The 18,673-nt window shown below is 44.0% G+C and overlaps 1 protein-coding gene and 1 long non-coding RNA gene across 3 annotated transcripts in view; one reads left to right on the plus strand and one right to left on the minus strand.

Annotated features, from left to right (window-relative positions):
* LOC141144656 (uncharacterized) overlaps nucleotides 1-3,473 on the plus strand; it is a 30,048-nt gene extending 26,575 nt beyond the window's left edge. Inside the window, exons 2-3 of the long non-coding RNA XR_012244432.1 lie at nucleotides 2,098-2,302; nucleotides 3,334-3,473. This is a non-coding gene — a long non-coding RNA (uncharacterized lncRNA). The remainder of the gene's footprint in view (nucleotides 1-2,097; nucleotides 2,303-3,333) is intronic.
* Nucleotides 1-18,673, minus strand: part of COA1 (cytochrome c oxidase assembly factor 1) — a 205,469-nt gene that overhangs the window by 139,849 nt on the left and 46,947 nt on the right. The window lies entirely within an intron of this gene.

Raw genomic sequence — 18,673 nt, forward strand, 5'->3', positions numbered from 1 at the left:
AATGCTACTAGAAGCTGGCACAAAAATGCTATTATCAGCAATTTTTTTCTAGCTTTTTTTTGAGCTTATGAAAAATGCTAGCGTGCATGGATGCTTAAAGTGGTTATAAACCCTTAAATATACCCAGTGAAGTGACTGGCCTCAGGTGATACACAGGGATGAAACAAATCCTCCCACTTACATTGTACATATTTATCTACATTTGTTCTCAGTGCTGAATTATAAAGCTTGTCTGAGAGTTCAGAAAAAGTGGGTGGAAAGCTGAAGTTACGCTCTGAGAGCTGATTGAAGGGAAATAACACACCCCCCTCCACACAGCACACAGGAACAGAGCCTTTGGCTGTCAATGTGCTGGAGCTCCCTCCCCTGTCACCCTTTTTCTCTTGGTGTCAGGAAAACCTGTCAGAAGTGATTCATGCTGGAAGCAGAGGAACGAAGCAGCAGACAAAAGTGACACTAAAGTAAATAGATTGTGCACTTTCCAAAGTACAGTTGCCCTCTGCAAGAGCAGTTGCTCCAGAGCTTAGTAAATGAGCAAAAGCTCTGCTGACTTCCATCATCCAATCATGTGCAAGCAAAAATTCAGTTGTTTTTTTTTTCCTTGCATGTGATTGGGTACTTTTTGCAGAGTGAAGCTTTACCTCAAGCTCTGGAGAAACTGCACTTGCAGCGCGCAACTGTACTTTGCAAAGTGCACAGTCTTTATGTCTTTAGTAAACCAACCCCTTAGTGCTCTTAACTGAGACAAGTACACACTATAGAGGGATATGCTTTGTTCATATTTCATGTCTGAGGTTTACAACTTTAACGTTTTTTAAATGAATACATTATCTGCAGTCAAATTCAGTGAGGAGGGAGTGGGGGGCGGAGAGTCACATCATCGCGGCACAGAGCAGTGGCGTTATTGTACACTGAGCTGCGCATGCGCAGACAAGCAGTCATGACCAATAGGGTCTCTTCTGTCATAAAAATCCTACCTGTCAGTGTTTTATTTTTTTCTAAGTTTAAAGGGGTTGTAAAGGCAATTTAAAAAAAAAAAAAAAAACTACCAAACATGTTATACTTACCTCCAATGTGCAGCTCGTTTTGCACAGAGTGGCCCCGAACCTGATCTTCTGGGGTCCCTCGGCGGCTGTCTCGGCTCCTCCTCGCAAGAACTAACCACCTTCATGCGAGCTCTCTCACATGGTGGTTAGTTCTTGCGGGCGCGCTCCCGTGATACTGCCGGCGGCTATAGCCGCTCACTGTATCACTCGGCCCCACCCCCCGCCACGCCCTTGGATGTGATTGACAGCAGCACGAGCCAATGGCTATGCTGCTTTCAATCCATCCACTCTAGCCAATCAACGGATAGGCTGAGCGGCAAAGAGGACATCGGGGGCGAGCGCAGCAGGTGAACGGGCTCAGGTAAGTAAAACGGGGGGGCTGGGGGGGCCGGTATTGTCGGATGTTTTTTCACCCTAATGCACCCTAACCCTTTAATACCACTTTAAATTATTCCTGCAAACAGCAACTACATTTAAGCAGGTTGTTGTACAGTATATGTAATTATAAACACGACTATGTTAAACAATTCTGCAGACAAGTTTCAAATCCACTAGTGAAGCATTTGCATAGAGTAGTTTTTTTTCTAACCAGACATGGGATAAGCAGCTGTAATGAGGATTAAGAAGTATAATATATTTCTGTGGCTTAGTCAATTGACTTTGTATTTTGTGTTTCCAGGGCTAAGCCGAGTAATACTGTCTGGCGTGATCAGAGGGAAATCTCTCTGGCATGATTTCCTAAGCTAAAAAGTGAATATGTGCGCCTTGTTATATTTCAGGAAAAAACCCACAGAGATAAAAAAAAAATGCACAGTTCATTTCAAGCAAAACGTTGAAACCAGTAATTGTTCCAAACAATAAGAGCAAGGTGCGTTCATGTACTGGGCTTAGCAAACCTGGAGCTTTTTGTATTGTGCACAAAGCTAGCTGGAATTCATTCACCGCTTTTTGAAATTAAACGGAGAGTGCACGCTAAGCTTTGCAATTTTTCTATGCTGTAAAATACACTAGTTATAATTGCACATATCTTTGTTTCTCTTCTTCTTTTCAGCCATTGTATATAATGAATTAAAAAGGCTTTGAAATGCAGCAAGCAACACAAAGGCAAATATGTCAAGTCATTACTCCTGAGTGACACCTTCTCTTTATGGGTCAATCCACGTGCTTTCTTTATTGTTCTAAGTAAAATATATAAAGGCGCTCTTATTTGGATAAAGATATGGAATGCATTCTTCACTAAAGCGTTACTAGTTACGGTACGTCATGATTTTCGAAGAGCCCACGTATGGTTTATAGCTTGTAGATTTTCCATTGCTGCTCATGAAATGCTGACCTTAAGTATATTAAAAATGGATTGGTTTTCAGAGGAATGTTTTGCATTGTTTAGGGTTTAAACAAGAACATTTCTCATTTTATATTGTTTTTTAAAGACATTTTATTCAAATGCTTGTGTAGCGCAAGGATTGGTCTGGCAGTTTGATCCCGGGTTTCATTCCCTGATAGGGACAAGGCAGCCAGGTACACAACATTTCCCACACACTTGAGTCAGTAAACAGGCTGTGCAGCTCTTTTGTATGTTTTTTTTATTTGTGAGTAGAACTTAGGGTGAGCCTAGGGATACTCCAGTAAATGTAAACTTGAAAATAAGGACTCTAACCCTGCACTGAAGGGTGAAGACACCCCCTTTGAAGTGTATAGATGAACAGTGCCAAACAGGGATTCCTCAACAGAAATACAGTCCTGAGTGTACTGTACAAATAGTCACTGTTGATCTCCCAGAAAAGCGAACAAAAGTCTTTGGCTCCTTTCACACTGAGGCACTTTGCAGGAGCTAAAGTGCTAAAAATAGCGTCTGCAAAACCCTGAGGGCTTTCACATTGGAGCGATGTGCTTGCAGGGCGGTCATAAAAGTCCTGCAAGCCGCATCTTTGGAGCGCATTAGGAGCGGTGTATTTACCGCTCCTAAAGTGCCTCTTTCCATTGAAAACAATGGGGCAGCGCTGCAAACCCACTTGCAAAGCGCTGCTGCAGCGGTGCTTTGCGGGCAGTTTTAACCCTTTTTCGGCCGCTAGCGGGGGGTTTAAAACCGTCCCCGCTAGCGCTGCTAAAACGACGGTAAAGCGGCGCTATATTTAGCACCGCTGTACCGCCGGCACCCGCACGCCTCAGTGTGAAAGTAGCCTTTAGGTCCAGAGGGCTGGTACTATGTCAGGGCTGGGCTCAGCCCTTCCTTCTCTGAGCTGGCTGCTCAGCTGTCGACTAATTGCCAGCTCCTATCTCTCCACAGTTACTCAGCTGTTGATGATCCTGCTCATCAGTCCTGCCTACTTAAGCCGTCCAGTCCAGAGGAGCTCTGCCTTCGACTTGGTCATCATCACAGAAACTCCTGCAATCCTGTTCAAAACTTGCTTTGCTGACATCCTTTCTGGCTCCAGATCCTACTTGCTGTTCCACTACATTTATCCCTGACTTCTGGCTTTACCAACTATCCGTTCCGGTTACTGAACTTTGGCTATGTTTTGACTATGTTTGTTTTTTTACTTTCTTATTAAACAAGTGTGATTTAACCGTACTTCTGTCTCGGTCTGATTCATTGTTTCTAACATACTGTTTCCTGATCTCTGTGCAGCCACATGCAAGGTCAGTAAATTTCTGTAATCCAGTTCCCTGTGTCCTGGATTCTTGGGAGGCTTTCTGTAAATGATCCAGGAGGATACAATAGAGGTCCTCCAGCAAAACAGTAGCTGGGACCCCATGCTTGCAATTCCAGGCAGATTTCCCATGGATGCCACAGCCCTCAGGCTGGGTTTTTCTCCCCCAGGAACAAGAGCCCTCTTCTCTGGGTGACATCCTATTTATACCCCCCTCAGCCCCCTGCTGGTCACCTGACATATTGCCCAGGGATTGGCTGGGGGAATGTTAACACGCTGGCTGGGGTCATAATTCTCCCACCCACTATGTCCCAGGGTCCCCTGGGAGACAGGGGGAAGTAACACCAACAGAGCCCAGAGCAGACTCAACTAATCAACTGACACTCTCCCTACCTATAGGTAGGCCAAAAACTAAATTTCAACAACCATTGCTGCATGGGGTATGACATTTGTATTCTTAATTTGAAAAATTACCTTCTATCACCCTCAACCTCCTCCAATCACCCTCAACCTCCTCCAAATTACTTTTTGTTGCTGTGATCCAACTTTCTTGTTCTCTATGGTTCTGAGATGGACTAGGGAATTTGGGATTTGTAGTGTGTATAGAGCAGTGCACATGACTGCAGCTAACGTGCGTTGCTTGTTCCAAACATATGGCTCACATAGGACATTAAAAGGAGGCAGAAAAACACAGTTAGAAATGGTTTCATGCGGTGTGAGAATGTGAGAGCGTGTGAGCATAATGACGCAGGCTCTAATCTCGTGATGATTCCAGCAAGAGACGGCGGTTGCAGCTGACTTCCTTCCCGCGATGGCTGAGAGAGGAGAGGATCAGTGGGGATTGTACGGCGGGCAGACAGTGGAAGGTCCCTGGCCCCCGCCCCCGTAGCTCCCAGCAGTTCCTGGCGGCGGATGATGGACGTCTTCTGACCCCTTTTTCCTATCTGGATCGGCTGGATATCGGAGGCAAAGCCAGGCGAAGTGGTGGAGCGGAGAAGGCCACATGTGAAAGCGGTGGGGGGGGGGCTTCAAGCTGCTTTGAAAGAAGGGGGGAAGTGTGGAAGGCTGCAGAAGGAGAAGACGGGGGAAGTGGTGAGGGGAAAGAAGAGTCTGCCTTGCAGCTGGAGACTTTCAGGAAATATAAGGCTCCCTTGACTGGCCTGGATGGCCCCAGGGAAGCCACGCGCTGTAAAAGCACAGACTGTTATCCCCTGCTCCTCTCCCACTTCAATGGCAGCAAAAGACAGCAGGAAAGTCAGAAGTAAAGTCCCCCCAAGTCGGAATATCAGCAGAGACTCAGACAACACTAGACAAAGCGGTAGAGGTAGAGCTGGCTCCCTCTGGCAAGGATATTATGGCAGCTATCAAAGCATGTAGTGAGACTCTCACAATAAAAATTGATGCTCTGGCCGTAGATATTAATATAATGAGGCATGAGTTTGATAAAGTCAAGCAAAAGATCTCAGAGATGGAAGTTCGGGTCTCAAAGGTAGAAGATAAAGTAAAAACGGATGACAGAGAATGGCATATCCTGAGAAAACAAATTAGTGTTCTACAGGACAGAGCAATAATATCCGGATCATAGGATTGCCAGAACGAGTGGAAGGAGATAATCCAACTGAATTTTCAGAGAAATTATTGATAAATATACTAGGCCTTACAGATATATCTGTAACATTTGTGGTTGAAAGAGCACACAGGATTTATTTTTCGATCACCAAAGCCATGGGCCCCAGGGAGGTGTGATTAGGATTACTGGAGTATATGATTATGATTTAAAATAATAAAAATAGAAATGAATACCAGATGTTTGGTGTGTAGATATAATTTCGACTCAAACGCGTCTCTTGGGTTTAATTGTCTATTAGAGAGCCCGACTCACAAATTGGGTGGAAGGATTGTTGCAGTACACATTGGAGGTTGTTTTGTGTGGAGTAGTTACTGGGTATAGAACAGAACCTATAGTCAGCGAGGTCAAGGGTAGGGGAAAGGTCCTTTTTTCTCCCACCCATGGATGGATGGGGTTGTAGATTAGGGAGGGGAGTGAAAAAAGATGGGGTTGTAGATTAGGGAGGGGAGTGAAAAAAGATAGGGTGGGATGGGAGGGGGGAGGAAAGGGAGATGCAGAGGTGTGGTGTATAAGGGTTCAGGGATGGTGTGGTTTTGTTGCCCCGTTGATGTTTGCATTATGGCTAAAGATACTGTGGAGATGTCCCTTTGTTCCGTTGTGCAAGCATGCTGCCAGGTGAAAATAATTGCTATTCTATAATATCCTGGTATGTCTGAGGTCTAAATTCTGGGTTTAAAAGAGCATTGATGTTCCAAAATGTAAGAAAAAAAATATAACCCCCAGCTGATTTTACCTCAAGAGACACATCTAGTGGGAGGGAAACTAGTGACCTTAAAAAAAGCATGGGAATTTTTACAATCGCACACAAAGGATCACTCAATGTCTCGATCCAAGAAAATAACTATAAAACCCTGACAAGATGGTACCACACTCCGGTCATACTTAGCAAATACGATCCTAACATTCCTAACGCATGCTGGAGATGCTCCAGGGAACCTGGTACTCTACTACATATCTGGTGGTCATGCCCCCTTTTACAAAATTTTTGGTCACAAGTCCATAAACTAACAACACAAATCTCCACATATGCTCTGGAGCAGACCCTGGCTCAATTCCTCCTCCATCACTCCACTATATTGGCTCACGCATACCTCAAATTCCTTGTAATGCATTTATTAACGCTGCCAAAATGTGCATCCCAATACACTGGGGCTCATCTGATATCCCGACCATCTCAGAATGGTTCAATCGCATCAATAGAATTGCAGAAATGGAAGAATTAACCCATACAGCTAGAGACGCCCCATCTAAAATTCTCACACACCTGGGCCTGCTGGACTCACTTCCGAACCAATGATAACTACACAACAGTGATGGGTTACACGAACAATGATTTCACCCTGGATCTTGTAAACAGAGGCATGCTGATTGCACACCTGTGGGCTGGGTTCATAAACATCCCAGGGATAGAGCTCAGGGCTCCCACTTGGAGACAGATAGACTCGCTGAGGAGTCAGGAGGACTCCACCCTACAAACACGAGTCTGGGTGTGAGTGTTGGGAAGACACCCATGTTCTTTAGAGAGACTGAAGGTGGCAGTTTGAACTGGGCGACTAGTAATGGCGGAGATCAGCGATTTTTATTGTGACTGCAACGTTATGGCGGACATGTCGGACATTTTTGGGACCATTGTCATTTATACAGCGATCAGTGCGATTAAAAATGCACGGATTACTGTGTAAATGACACTGGCAGTGAAGGGGTTAACCACTAGGGGGCGGGGAGGGGTTAAGTATGTCCTAGGGGAGTGATTTCTAACGGTAGAGGGATGGGCTAGCAGTGTCATTACTCTGATCACTGCTCCCGATTACAGGGAGCTGTGATCAGTGACACTTGTCACTAGGCAGAAAGGGGAGATGCTGTTTACATCAGCATCTCCCCGTTCGTCCTCTCCGTGAGGCGATCGCAGGTATCCCCGCAGCGATCGAGTCCGCGGGACCCGCGACCCGACTCGCAGAGCTCCCGGCCGGCGCGCACGCAATGGCATGGCGGGGAATTCAAATGGACGTATAGGTACGCCCATTTGCCCAGCCGTGCCATTCTGCCTACGTACATCGGCGTGCGCCGGTCGGGAACCGGTTAATGCAAAGTTCTTTTTGTGTTAATGTGGAAAGTTGTCTCACCGTGTGCTGGATTGCTCCATACCAAGGTTGTGTATGAGAGGCACTCTGGAGCCCTGTTGGACTGGTCAGAGGTATTGAAAATACCAGCAGTAACAGAAATTGTAAAAAGGACTGGTGTGTAAAAATGTGTTGAAAAATTTCAACAGGGAGTGATGTGAAACTGTGGGAAGGCCCCATAAAGAGTAACTGCTTGCCTGTATGTTGTCCCTCCTCAGATGCTGTCCTAGCAAGCAATGGGACAAGTGTTCTTAATGTTTTTGACAATGCTAAGGTGTATATTTCTGAGAGATCGGTTGCCAAGGGTAACCCCACAGGTAGTAGCAAACCTGAAACACAGATAGTGCTGAGTGAGGTTGAGACAGGTGTAAAAGAAGTAGGCCCCCTACAGTCCTGGGAGAGTAGGTATGGGGGGGAGGCAAAAAAAATGGAGGACCCCAAAGGTCAGGTAGAAGAGCTGCTGGAAGCACACCCGGAAAAAGGTGTGGGTGGAGTGCCCCTTTAGGAAGGTGGTCATAAATGTTTGGACCCCTGGGGGTGGTAGTAGGCACATAGGTGCCAGAGTGAAGGGTGGTGTATTTCTCCCTTGGGTGCGAAACAGGGGGAAACCGTGTAGATTAGCACTTTCACCCTGGTTTTTGTAAACAGAGGCATGCTGATTGCACGCCTGTGGGCTGGGTTCATAGACATCCTAGGAATAGAGCTCAGGGCTGCCACTTGGACACAACTCCACCCAAGGAGACAGGAAGTCTCAATGAGGAGTCAGGAGGACTCCGCCCTACAGACACGAGTCTGCATGTGAGTGTTGGGAAGACACCCATGTTCTTTAGAGACTGCAGGTGGCAGTTTGAACCCTGGGTAAGCTAGGAGAGAGCTTGACCCAAGCATACAGGTCTGAGGAACAGACCTATGGCCTAGGCATGAGGCCTGAAGCAGCTGTGTCATTAGTAGGTAAGCCAGGAGGCTGAATAACCATGATACAATAAAGGAGGACCCCCCTGCGAGGGAAATTTCTGTTTTTGATTTGAACTTTTTGCTTCCTTTAAATAAAAGTGGGCCGCCATGCCCTTGAAAATGCAGTCTGGACTGACATGTGTCTCTTCAAATCGCATACACCACTTGAGCTGAATCACCCCGATATCTTACAGTGGTTAAAGTGTTACTAAACCCAGGACCCTGGTTTCCCTATATCTGGTCTCCCACAGAACATGGAAATGCAATTTTTTTAATAAAAATATACACGGCTAAATACCTATTCTAATCATCAGTATATAGCAGTCTTATGACTTCTATTAGGGTCCGGCCGAGCACTTGTTAAAACTTGTAGGAGGAGTTTTTATTCTCCTCTGACTGTTCTATAAGGCTGTATGACCCCTGACCCCCTGTCTGGACAGTGCTAACTGGCTGTGTGCAGATCACATGCACCCATCCCCCCCCCCCCCCCCCCCAAAAAAACAAAAAAAACTCTCTAGCAATACACACCAAACTGAGCATATGCAGAGTGCCTCCAAGGCTCTGTACTTCCAGTAGATGGATTGGGGACAGTAAAAGAAGGGGAGGATCAGAGAAGCCAGGATCAAACAGCCTTTTTACACAATGCAAAGGATTAACCCCTTAAGTTCCACACTGAGTATAACAACCATGCTCTGCATATACAGACTAATTTACTGTGGTGGGTTTAGTAACACTTTAAGACCATTATTTCCTGTCCCCGTGTACATCAAAATGACATTGAAGTAGGGCTGCAACTAACGATTATTTTCATAATCGATTAGTTGGTCGATTATTGTTTCGATTAATCGATTAATCGGTTAATAACCTTTAAAAAAAAAGTGTGGTGTATAATTTTAGTTAATATGTAAAGTTTTTAAAAAAGGCAATTTATTCTTAAATATCTCTATGCAGTGGTAAATATAAATAACCAACTATATGGTTAGGGAGCAAAATATCTAATCCACTCTGAGAATAACAGACAGAGGAGATATACTGTATATACTATTAGAGGAGATATACTGTATATACTAATAGAGGAGATATACTGTATATACTATTAAAGGGTGAATCTGGTAAATAATCATCAGAGATCAATTTTTTTAAATTAAAAATAAAAACAAATAATGTCATTTTAAGAACGTTTGTTCGATTTTCTAATCGTTAGTGGGGTCAAATCGATGTTCATTTTCAACCACAGTGACGGGAAAATTTGGAAATAATAGAAAGCTTGTTCAAAGGAATTTTCAGACAGTGTATGTGGTTTTCGTTCAGAAATGACATTCATTTTAAAAACAGAATGTTAAAAACAAGTGAAAATGTCAAACAACATTCTTTCATTCAGCGAATGTACAAAGATTTTTCTGAAAATTGATCCGTGTGGCCAGCATAAGGCTCGGTACACGCCTATGCAGTTTGCTTTTGATCTGTTTCTGCAGTGCGTTTTGATTTTTGTGCACGTGTTTTTGCTGTGATTTGCATTTTGCTTTTTTTTGGCCAATTTGTTGTTGGGCAGATTAAAAAGCACAAATTGCTGCAAAAACGCATTACATGCTTTTCTGCAGCTTCTCTATTGAAGTCTATTGAACCAAAAAAGTTTTGCGTGAACGTGTCCCATAGGAAACCATGTAGATGAACTGTAGTGCGTTTTTGCAAAAAAACATAGATGTGAACCAGGTCTAAGACATTTAGTAACATAATGGGGTAAAAAAAACGAAAATAGGCCCTTTATAGTACAAAAAACAGCAGATAATCATTACTGTAATTTTTTTTTACTGTAGAACTATGAAAGTAATACTTACAGTAGCGATTATTTGCTCTTTTTGTACTATAAAGGGCTCATTTTAGTTGTTTAACCCCATTATGTTACTGGCCGATTAATCGATTATGAAAATAGTAATCGATTAATTTCATAATCGATTAGTTGTCGATTAATCGATTAGTTGTTTCAGCCCTACATTGAAGTACTTTTTTAAGGGGACATTTCATGTGCTTATACAAATCACTTACAAAGATTTCTGCTCCCTGGCAGCTCTTGCTCCATACAGGAGGTACAGACTTTCAGTTAGAGATGTAGAGGAAGTGTCAACAGACTATGAATGTGGTCATCGCCACATTTGTGTTCTACTGAGAACTACAAGTCCATCTGCCACACTGGCAAATGAGGCTTGTAGCATATTCATTCACAGATCTTTGTGAATGAATAACGTGACTGTACAGGCAGACTGTTTGAGGATGGGGTCCGCTTGGCACCATGCTACACTCTAAAAACATGTAACATGTTCTTAAAAGTAGACTTAGCCTTTAGAAAATAATCTGTAACTACAGGCGACACTGGGGAAAAGGTCATGTCACCAGAGGGAGAAGTAAGTGGGCAGATCTTAATGCCGAACAGGCGAAGAGTCCAGAAACTTCAGGCTAAGGGCCTCGTCCTCCCTGCCAAGTGACTGGAAGGAAGAGAGGATAGATCCCTGGTGCCACACATCCACAGAGTCCTATGGTGGTATGAGAGACAAACTCAGCCTGGGCTCCCACCAGGCCACGCCCCCAATGCGTTTCACCCCGCCCCCTGGAGCTTAGTCATGGAGATGCAAAGGTGACAAAGGGGGAGCAGTCACAGGGAGTTAGTAGAGACAGAAGGAGTGGTGGTGCAGTATGCAGTGGCACAGTTGGTAAGGACGGGTAGCTGGCTGGCAGAAAGGTGCAGTGTTTGAGGTGCTGGAAAGCAGGAAGTTTTAGAGTCAGGGGTTCTGAAGCAGGGATGCAATGCAATGTCAGGGTGCACAGAACCTCTGTTAAAGTTATACTACTGTCTGTAACCCAACACTCATCTTTGCCCCCTACCCACCTTTTAGCACCTCCCCTTGTTTCCACCCCTACCCACCTCCTAGCACCGCCCCCTCTTAGAGAACGATGCCAAAACAAAGGCAGCCTACACACAGTACGGGTGCCAACACCTATCTGAATGAGGACTTAATTGCAGAACTTCACATTTTGACCACAGATGAGCCCCTGTTTTTGCACTCTCAGACCTCAGACTACCCCCAATGCATGCATGAACTTCATAGAGTTTCACACTACTGCCCCGTGCCTAGTGAGTAAAAAGTTACGCACACGGGGGGCTGTGAGCCACACGGCATCAAAACCGGATGTATTTTGGTGCTCGCAAATCCCAGGTCGAGTACAGCAAACTACAGTCAGCAGTCTGTTGAAAAAACAATGCCAGGTTGAAATACGCAGCAGCTGTATCCATACATACACCCGTTCCAGTTAAATGCATACAAGGACATATGTGCCAAATGCATATTGTGTTCAGGGCATACGTTCCTGTACACATTCATCACTGCATGCAAGTACCACTAGGAAAGTGTGTCAATATATGCAGCCACTGTGTTTTTCAGTTTGCAATTGATTTCTACTAAGCTGTATGCAAGGCCTCTGATTTGCAGGCACCGAAACATGCCTCCTTTTTACACTGCACAGGTCTACATGCCTGTGTGCACGAGGCCTTAGAGTACGTTATTGCAGCACCAATAACTCCTACTGTCCCCTGCAGCAACAGTAGGGCCAGGAGCTACAGAGGTAGAATCGGAAAATGTGGCCACCTGCCTGCAATCCAAATGAAAAATAGTCCCCCTGGCAGCGCCCATCGGCAGAGGTGCCAAGACACAGTTCCTGCAAGTACCAACAGAAAAAAAAAGCCCTGCCTATAACATAACTCTTTACTTTTTGAATTTTAGCTCCACATTAAGTAGTTTTAGATAAGCAATAATCTCTGCTTTCTGCATGCTCCTTGTCACAGATTAGCAGATGACAGTAGGATTACACCCAGACATAAGACGACTGAAGTTTGACTGCCTTGTAATAACTTATATTCAACAAAACACATTTTTTTCTGTCATTCAGATTGCATAGGTAAATGTTCTAGGACGAATTAGAACAATGAGCAAAACCACTTTCTTCTCCTTCAGTCGGTAAAGCACAGCCTGTTATTTTGCGTGCTGTGCCTTCATTATTAGACCAATGTTTGGACTGTATCCTAACAACTGGTGATGTCACAATCCTGCTGTCAAAAAGGGGATGTTGTGCTTTTTTGTTTTCTTCAGAGTAGACTTTTGGTCACCAGAAATTTCCAAAGCACAATTCTTCCTGAAATTGAGTGCTTGATTCTATCAACAACATATGATGTAATGTAGGCAAAAGTAAAAAGCTTACCTATGGGCAAATTAGCACAGTTGTCAGGGACCTTTTCTTTCCTTTTTGTAAACAAATAACACTAATGTCTTTTTAAATGCTCATTTATACTTGCACTGCCCTCTGAAAATCGATCCACAGTGAATCACTTTTTAGATGGCAGTTGACAAGCAAATGGGAGGCGATATGTCACCTCCTGGATGCGTTTTCACCAAAACCTGCAGCACAGCAACCACATACAGCTGCATGCAGTTGCAGTGTGGCCTATTGATTTGAAAGGATCATATTTGACAGCGGTACTGCCCATGCAGAATGCAAAACGTGGTATAATTTAATTTTTGCTGCGGCATGTGTTCCACCCCTCCAGCCACTATTTTAGCTTAAATTGGGTGTACACTCTCACATACAGTGGGGTACAGTATTCAGACCCCCTTAAATTTTTCACTCTGTTATATTGCAGCCATTTGCTAAAATCATTTAAGTTCATTTTTTTCCTCATTAATGTACACACAGCACCCCATATTGACAGAAAAACACAGAATTGTTGACATTTTTGCAGATTTATTAAAAAAGAAAAACTGAAATATCACATGGTCCTAAGTATTCAGACCCTTTGCTCAGTATTTAGTAGAAGCACTCTTTTGATCTAATACAGCCATGAGTCTTTTTGGGAAAGATGCAACAAGTTTTTCACACTTGGATTTGGGGATCCTCTGCCATTCCTCCTTGCAGATCCTCTCCAGTTCTGTCAGGTTGGATGGTAAACGTTGGTGGACAGCCATTTTTAGGTCTCTCCAGAGATGCTCAATTGGGTTTAAGTCAGGGCTCTGGCTGGGCCATTCAAGAACAGTCACAGACTTGTTGTGAAGCCACTCCTTCGTTATTTTAGCTGTGTGCTTAGGGTCATTGTCTTGTTGGAAGGTAAACCTTCGGCCCAGTCTGAGGTCCTGAGCACTCTGGAGAAGGTTTTCGTCCAGGATATCGCTGTACTTGGCCGCATTCATCTTTCCCTCGATTGCAACCAGTCATCCTGTCCCTGCAGCTGAAAAACAACCCCACAGCATGATGCTACCACCACCATGCTTCACTGTTGGGACTGTATTGGACAGGTGATGAGCAGTGCCTGGTTTTAAAGCCAAAAAGTTCTATCTTGGTCTCATCAGACCAGAGAATCTTATTTCTCACCATCGTGGAGTCCTTCAGGTGTTTTTTTAGCAAACTTCAAGCAGGCTTTCATGTGTCTTGCACTGAGGAGAGGCTTCCGTCGGGCCACTCTGCCATAAAGCCACGACTGGTGGAGGGCTGCCTTGATGGTTGACTTTCTACAACTTTCTCCCATCTCCCGACTGCATCTCTGGAGCTCAGCCACAGTGATCTTTGGGTTCTTCTTTACCTCTCTCACCAAGGCTCTTCTCCCCCGATAGCTCAATTTGGCCGGACGGCCAGCTCTAGGAAGGGTTCTGGTCGTCCCAAACGTCTTCCATTTAAGGATTATGGAGGCCACTGTGCTCTTAGGAACCTTAAGTGCAGCAGAATTTTTTTTGTAACCTTGGCCAGATCTGTGCCTTGCAACAATTCTGTCTCTGAGCTCTTCAGGCAGTTCCTTCGACCTCATGATTCTCATTTGCTCTGATATGCACTGTGAGCTGTAAGGTCTTATATAGACAGGTGTGTGGCTTACCTAATCAAGTCCAATCAGTATAATCAAACACAGCTGGACTCAAATGAAGGTGTAGAACCATCTTAAGGATGATCAGAAGAAATGGACAGCACCTGAGTTAAATATATGAGTGTCACAGCAAAGGGTCTGAATACTTAGGACCATGTGATATTTCAGTTTTTCTTTTTTAATAAATCTGCAAAAATGTCAACAATTCTGTGTTTTTCTGTCAATATGGGGTGCTGTGTGTACATTAATGAGGAAAAAAATGAACTTAAATGATTTTAGCAAATGGCTGCAATATAACAAAGAGTGAAAAATTTAAGGGGGTCTGAATACTTTCCGTCCCCACTGTATACCCAGCGAAGTAACTGGCCTCAGGTGATACACAGCAATGAAACAAATCCTCCTGCCTAAGTTGTACCTGTTTATCCTGTTTATCTACAGTCTTCCCCCTATATCCATTCAAAGTGAAGAATTTACACAGGATCTCTCAGCTCTGAAAAGCAGGTGGCGGAGAGCTGAAGTTATATCAGTGAGGAGAGCTCTGAGAGCTGATTGGAGGGAATGGACACTCCTCCTTTACACGGCACATAGGAACAGAGTTGAGGCTGTCAATCAGCTGGAGCTCCCTCCCCTGTCACCATTTTTCTCTTGGTGCCAGGAAAACTTGTCAGAAGTGACTTATGCTTATAGCAGAGGAACAAGGCAGTAGACAGAAATGACACTTAGTGCCCTGGATTGAGACAAGTACTTACTGTAGAGGGATATGCTTTGTTCATATTTCATGTCACGTACATCCATTCAAAGGGTGCTGGTCCAACCGTGGCTCATCTGCCTATTTTTAATGCCTCTCCACCTCTGACTGCAAGTGTAAATGAGGCCTGAAAGCTGAACTATGGGATCAGTGAATATTGTCTAAATACAAAGGTCATGTGTATTCGCACTTGAATTTTAATATTATCAAAAGAAAACTAAAAAGGTGAAATATTCTTGACCTGACCCTATTTGCCAGTTATCTTTCTGATATGGTACATAAAGTAATTGCTATGATATATAATGGTAGTGTTCACATTGCTGCTGCTTTTGCCCCAATTTTACATCTAAAGTTAATAAATTAACCCAATAGATGGACCCCAGGGACCATGGGGTCCCTGTCTTGAGCTGAGTTTTTCAGGTCACATGATATGACATCACACATGTGGGTGTGTATACAGGTCCTAAATGACAGCCCAGTCTCTCCCTCCTCCATGCCCAGTAACTAAAAAAAAGAACACAGTGGATGGGATATTACATCTTAATTCATGGATGATCCGCCTCCCATAACAGCATGATGACAGTCTATAGTGGAAATCTCCTCCTACCTGAACACTCGGCACTGGACAAACCCTGCAGTTTATCATGTGATCTGATTAACGATTTTCATATCACTGGGTTTGGTAAAGCTTTAAGGCAAAAACTATACCGCCATGGTTTAGTTGCGTATCTTTAAAAATAGACCAAAGTGGCATTAACTCCATGTCGTTCCATGCAAAAAAAATGGCATCTACTTAGAAGTCCTTTATTCTTTAGGAAAGGCAAGCAATGTCTTCATAAACATGAAAATGTTGTGTCTGCTTTACATCTAATATGTTATAATTCCCTCTGCGGGTCAAAATGTAGAACTACAACAACAAAGTCTTCATTTTAGTAACACCGTACAGCTTGATTTCTGCCTCTTCGCAGCACTAGATTTTCACTCCAACACTATCAGTACATACAGATTTATTCTTGCTCTACAATTATTTTCTGAAGAAAAAAAACAACAATTATTCAAGGGATAAGTTTCAGGCTGGGTTTATACCGTTGTGCTGCAGTGATGCATGAGTTAGCATCCATCCATGTCACCGCAACCAGTGAAAGTGAATGAGCTGTGGTGCCATTCACTCTCAATAACAACCCAACAGCTTGCCAGTGCATGGTAATACACTACCATGCATTGTGGTGCAATGCATTCCAAAAAACTGCACATGTACATTTTGGTGGGTTTTGGTGCATTAGACAACCCATTCAAATGAACAGGCTGCCTTCATGCAATGCATGTTAACGTGCACTTGTTAATGCACCACAGCAGGGTGAAACCAAACTGTAGTCAGTAATAAAACAATTACGATGTACTGCTGGTCCTGCATTAGACGTGATAAGACAGTAAAGACAGTAAGACAGTAAAGGCTGTCACGAGACAAAAGCAGCTTTGGGAGACCAGTCATATGGTAGAGAGGAACCTGCACAAGCAAGGAATAAAGCATTTAACCCTTGAAGTATGTGTGTGTGGGTGCAGTGTGTGCGTGAGTGTGTGTGTGTGTAGGGGGGGGGGGGGGTTGGCCCCATTCATGGCTGCATGCCCGTGGTGAGTGGGCTCAACTGTCTGCTTTTACCATGCCCTGGCTGCACGTCTGAATGGACCCTAAAAGAAAATAGGTTACAACAAAACATTCTGTTTTACAGATATTTCCAAACGTTTAAAAGGTGATCTACTAAAAAAAGACTACTCTTGCAAACGGTTATTAATAAATGTCTGTTTGATACTAATTAGAAGCGGAATCCCTAAGGCTTGCAATGTATTCCAACACACTAATGACTGTACAAGCTGTGCATTGTTCACATCTGTGCAGGCTGATACAGGCCCTGTCATCACAGGTTTAGCTGCACCCATGTAATCAGGAGCTATGTTCTAGTAATCTGAATTGCAAATAACTTCGGCTTCCAGAGCCAGTACACAACATACAGTATATTAGTAAAGCCCTACATAATATGATAGCACTTTTTATTTCTGTAAATTTAAGTGAAACTTCCAGATAAGGTTGAGTGTTAGAATGATTAAGATTTAGAAAACTGTAATTTAATGTATATTCTGCACATACTTGACTGTCTTTTTACTACTTAGGTCTACAGGAAAGCTGTCAGTCATTATAAACTTCTAAAAGTAAATGTCCTGACCAAACGCAGACAACAGGATGCTGGCACTTGCCATATGTATCTAGGAAAATGTCTTCTGTGAGTTCCTCTTATCGTGGTTTCAGTATATTATTAAAGCGTCACTAAAGCTAAAAACATTTTTTTTACCTTATTGCATTCCCTGTTTTTTTGATCTCCATTGTCCCCCTTTCCTGTGTGAAGGGGAAAAGAGGGGAGAAGAGATCCAGCGCTGTGCATGGCTGAATCTCTTCTCCCCTCTCTTCCTCTTCACACACGAACAGCCATTGACTCCTGTTGCTGTCAATCAAATGCAGTAAGTTGTGGTGTGTGTGTCTATTGAGCGTGGCTCTATAGACACACACAGCTCAGGAACAAGCAGACACCATGTGCCTCCATAGCAAACCACTTGCTATGGGGACACATGAAAAAGAGGAGAGGCCAGGAGTGCCGCCGGGGCAAGAAGAGGAGAATCTGGGCCACTCCGTCCAATACCACTGCACAGGGCAGGTGAGTATAACATGTTTATTACTTTTTTTTAAATCAAAATAGCAAAGTATTAAAAAAAGTGATATTAAAGCCAACATTTTTTTTTAAAATAACAAACATGTCATACTTATCTGCTCTGTGCAATGGTTTTACACAGAGCAGCCCTGATCCTCCTTTACTTGGGTCCCTCCCTGGCTTTTCTGGCCCCTCCCTCCTGTCAAGTGCCCCCAGAGCAAGCAGCTTGCAATGGGGGCACCCAAATAGGTGCACTTCTGAGCCGCTGCTTTGTGTGTCCATTCAGACACAGGGCCACAGCTCGGCCCCGCCCCCTCTCTCCTCATTTGCTCACTGGCTTGACAGTAGCGTCAACCAATGGCTCCCACTGCTGTCTCAGCCAATCAGGAGTACAGTCCCCGCTGTTCTCGTGTACATTGCTTGATAAAGAGGGAGCTCAAGTAAGTGTTAGCAGGGCTGTGGGGTCTGCTTCACACAGAAGGTTTTTACTTTAATGCATAGAATTGCATGAAGGTAAAAAACCTTGAGCCTTTACAACCACTTGAAGTTTACGTATGGCAATTCTTACAGCCAGCTTGGGCCAATGTAGATGCATGTGCCATACCTGTGGGATCCCCTCAAAATTCACTGTAGTAGGCACCACTGCTCCAGTTATCTCCACTAGCTTCCAGGTCCCGTGCCGAGTGGTTGCCCCACTGTTTACTGAACACAGGAGGCCAGCCGCTCAACATGGGTGCCATTCACATAACACTTTGCATTTTCTCAGTGAATGCAAAGCGCTCTCTGACTGGATGCGGTGAGGGGGTGGGTGTGGTGAAATCAAAATCTCCACCTCATCCAATCAGAGAACACTTTGTATTTATTAGGAAAATGCAAAGTGTTCTCTTAAAAGCCTTTGCTAGTTCCTTAATGGCAAAGAGTAT

The sequence above is a fragment of the Aquarana catesbeiana genome, linkage group LG05 (genome assembly GCF_042186555.1).
Source record: "Aquarana catesbeiana isolate 2022-GZ linkage group LG05, ASM4218655v1, whole genome shotgun sequence".
NCBI classification, from domain to species: domain Eukaryota; kingdom Metazoa; phylum Chordata; class Amphibia; order Anura; family Ranidae; genus Aquarana; species Aquarana catesbeiana.